Here is a 4,565-nt window from a genome sequence, read left to right as displayed (position 1 = left end):
GTTTGTTTTGTCGTCAGTTTGTCTCATCTGCACTTGTCATGTATGGACAGGGCTGTCTCAAAAAATTAGAATATCATGATAAAGCTCAATATGTTCAGTCCCTCATTTCAGAAAGTGAAATCCATGTATTAAATAGATCCAATCCTTTATATTTTCCTCTAAATTTCCATGATTACGGCTCACGGATAATCCCATCCAACTTCTGACGCTTGTCTGAAGTCGGGTCATGGGGGTGGCAGCCGGAGCAGAGAACCTCCAGACCTCCCTCTGCACAGCCACATGGTCCAGCTCTTCTGGGGGATCCCGAGGCGTTCCCAGGCCAGCCTGGAGACATGGTCTCTCCGGCGTGTCCTGGGTCTTCCATGTGGCCTCCCAGATGGACATGCCCGGAACACCTCCCTGTCCAGGAGGCGTCCTGACCGGAAGCCGAGCTCGACTCCGAGCTCCTCCCGGACGGCCGAACGCCTCACCCTTTTTCTGAGGGAGAGTCCCTCCCTGCGGAGGAAACTCATTTTGGCTGCTTGTATCTGCAACCTCGTTCTTTCGGTCAATACTCACAGCTCGTGACCAGAGGTGAGGGTGGGAACGTAGATCGACCGGTAAATTGAGAACTTCGCCTTCTGGCTCAGCTCCTTCTTCACCGCGACCGACCGGAACAGAGTCGGCATCCGTCTGTCGATCTCCTCCCCCATCCTTCCCTCACTCCTGAACTAGACCCCAGGATACTTGAACTCCTCCACCTGGGGCAGGACCTCTTCCCCGACCCGGAGAGGGCACTCCGCCTGTTTCCTGTTGAGCACCGTGGTCTCGGGCATGGAGGTGCCCGTCCTCATCCCAACCGTTCCGGTGAAAGCTGGAGATCATGGAATGTTGAAGCCAACAGAACCACGTCATCTGCAAAAAGCAGAGACTCGATCCTGCGGCCACCGAACCGGATCCCCTCGACGCCCCGGCTGCGCCTGCAAATTCTGTCCGTACAAGTTATGAGATGAGATGAGAACAACTTTATTAATCCCGAAGGAAATTGTTGTGCCAGAGTTTCAAGTAAAAACATAACAGTAATAGACAATAGTGGAAAGGAGGAAGAATAAGAACTATAATGACGTATAAATTGTCTTAGCTGTTAGCAGTAACTACAAAGATTGAAGAGAAGGGGTGACAAAGTGCAGCCCTGGGAGAGTCCGACTCACTGGAAACAAGTCCGACGTAGAACCGGCAATGCGGACCGAGCTCCGACGCCATCATACAGGGACCGAACAGCCCGTACCACAGGGTTGGTACCCCATTCTCCTGGAGCACCCCAATAAGATTGTCCGCGGGACACGGTCGAATGCCTTCTCCAAATCCACAAAACTCGTGTAGACTGGTCGGGCAAACTTCTCTGCTCCCTCGAGGACCCTGCCGAGGGGTATAGGGCTGGTCCACTGGTCCACGACCAGGACGAAAACCGCACTGCTCTTCCTGGATCCGAGGTTCCACGACCTGGCGGACCCTCTGCCCCAGCACCGCTGAATAGACCTTACCAGGGAGGCTGAGGAGTGTGATCCCCCTGTAGCTGGAGCACAGCCTTCGATCCCCCTTTTTAAAAAGGGGTGTCACCGCCCCGGTCTGCTGGTCAAGCGCCACTGTCCCCAACATCCGCCTGATGCGGCAGAGGTGTGTCAGCCAGGACAGTCCTACAACATCCAGAGCCTTGAAGAGCCCGAGGCGGACCTCATTCACCCTCGGGGTCTCGCTACCCAAGAGCTTTTTGACGGCCTCAGCAACTTCAGCCCCAGAAATACAGTGGCGCAAAAAAGTATTTAGTCAGCCACCAATTGTGCAGGTTCTCCCACTTGAAAAGATGACAGAGGCCTGTAGTTTCCACCATAGGTACATTTGAAGTTTAAGAGACAGAATGCAAAAAACAATCCAGAAAATCACATCATCTGATTTTTAAAGAATTTATTTGCAATTATGGTGGAAAATAAGTATGTGGTCACCAAGAAACAAGCAAGATTTCTGGCTCTCACAGACCTGTAACTTCTTCTGTAAGAGGCGCCTTAGTCGTCCATATGTTACCTGTATTAATGGCACCTGTTTGAACTGGCTATCAGAATAAACGACACCTGTCCACAACCTCAAACAGTCACACTCCAAACTCCACTACGGCCACGACCAAAGAGAAACCAAACTGCAGACCTGCACCAGGCTGGGAAGACTGAACCCGCAAAAGGAAAGCAGCTTGGTGTGAAGAAATCAACTGTGGGAGCAGTTATTGGAGAATGGAAGACAAAGATTATCCCCGATAATCTCCCTCCATCTGGGGCTCCATGCAAGATCTCCCCCCGTGGGGTCAAAATGATCTCAAGAACGGTGAGCAAAAATCCTGGAACCACACGGGAGAACCTGGCGAATGAGCTGCAGAGAGCCGGGACCAAAGTTACACAGGTAACACACTTCTGTAACACACTCCGCCGCCAGGGAGTCAAACCCTGCAGTGCCAGACGGCCCCTCTGCTTGGGGCAGCACATGTCCAGGACCCTCTGAAGTTTGCTAGAGGGCATTTGGATGATCCAGAAGAGAAAAAAATGTGTAATAAGTGTTTGTCATCATGGTGGTGGCATTGGAAACAGGAGTAGTGTTTGTTATAGTAGCTGCGGCGGCGGTCGTAGTAGTACTACAGTACTTCTAGTAGAAAGCCCGTGCAGGACGTCAGCCATCCGGGTCAAAGTGCTTCACAAACGTAAAGGTAAGAATACCGAGGAGAAAGTAAATCTCTGGGTTACATCACAATCAATGTATTATTGATTGATTTTTCACTTCGATCGCTGTGTTTCCTGCAGCTTGACCTTAAAAAGATGGGCGGGAAGGGAGACGAAAATACTTTGGAAATACCGCACTTTCTGACGGTCCTTGAATGGGACTTGTTTGACTGACAGGAACGTGGTATTAAGAATGTTTCTAAAAGTACCGGGAAAATTCCAAAACTGAATATTTTGAACACTTGGAAAGTATGAATGAATGCACATTTCCTCTAATCGTCCCACAGTGGGGAAATTCCAAGAAAAGAAAGGAGACCAAGGAGACCAAGGAGATGAAGGAGATGAAGGAGATGAAGGAGATGAAGGAGACCAAGGAGACCAAGGAGAAGAAGGGGGGAGGAAGAAGGGAAGAAGCCCACTCCCGATCCAGGCTCCCGTGGGGCTCGCAGAGTGGGATCAGGACGAAACTCCTCAGAACATCAGCAACATAATAAGACATTGCAACTGGACTCCAAGACTTGCACATGTGGGGGGGTTGAGGGATCGATCACCTCATCAATAATCATTCCAAACCCTTCCAGACGCCAAGGATCAGCACTGGTGGTTCTGGTATGAGTGATGTACTTCAAAATACCTGCAAAATAACTGCAGTGTGATGTCACTTCCTGTCCTGCAGTGGAACCTGTGTGTGTGTGTGTGTGTGCGTGTGTGTGTGTGTGTGTGTGTGCGCGTTCAAATGACTGGGTCATCAAATCATCAAAGTAAAGAAAAAGAGCACGGAATGGAAGACGGAGTTTCCGCATAAGACAAAAGAAACCACTGAAGAAAAGCCTGGATTTTGGAATCATTTGGTTCAAAGAAGCTGCTTTTTGGAGGAAATGGGAGCGAACGGACATGCGGATGCAGTTCGAGTCGAAGCGATCAGAGATCGATGATCGTCAATCGGTAACCGATCGGGTCCCAGAAAGATCCTCCAGGCCTGGTCTGACAATAATCACGATGTGTTTCCTGGAACGCCACTGTCTGTCGCAGCGCGGCACAAAGGGGAAGCAGAACGCCGTGCCCTGATTGGTCGGCTCATCCGTCGGGTCGGCGCTGCGAAGGCCTCGCCGGCCGCCCGAAAGACTCTTTTTGCCGTCGGACATCTTTGTTGTGCAAAGATGACGCCAACGACAGAGAAAATCATGATAACGACCAACATGCTATTTTCACTCCCGCGGAGCTAAAATGAGTTAGCTTAGCACAGCGGACGAGGCGGGCCGGTTTATGTAGGGTAGAAGTTTGCAGGCCAGACGATACGGTGAAGCGGCGACGCCCCGAAGCCGGGCCGGCGCCGGCGCCATCGAGCGGTTCGTCCTCCCAGCTTCACGTTTCTGCTCGGCGTCTCCGCCGCCGCTCGGCCCGGCGCTTCTCTCCGCGGGCCCGTTTGGATCCCTGCTCTGATAGGCTGCTGCTGGAGGAACATCTTGCGCCTCCAGTTTCCACAGGAAGTGGGCGAGAAAACGCAGGTGACGTCAAAGGCGGAGATGGAGGCGGCGGCGGCGGTTTCTGCCTCGGCTGGGACAGGAAGTGTGTGGGGGTAGAAAGTGGAGCAGGTCGAAGCGCTCGTCTTCTGGTTTCCACTAAATGGGTTCCAGTCGCAGCAGCTGGATCGGCGGTGACCTCTGACCTCTGAATGAAAATGCACACGAGATACGCCGGTCTTTAATTTTTCAAAGTTCATCGCTTTACTCTCCGCAGCTCTTATCCCGCTGTCCGGGTCACGGAGATCGGACGAGAGGCGGGGTCACCCAGGAGAACGGGGTCGGGGTCGGGGTCGGG

This window comes from Fistularia commersonii, chromosome 25 (assembly GCF_037954325.1).
Source record: "Fistularia commersonii isolate RoL2024-O1a breed Wild chromosome 25, RoL_Fcom_v1.0, whole genome shotgun sequence".
NCBI lineage: Eukaryota > Metazoa > Chordata > Actinopteri > Syngnathiformes > Fistulariidae > Fistularia > Fistularia commersonii.
Note: the sequence above shows the minus strand (reverse complement) of the source record.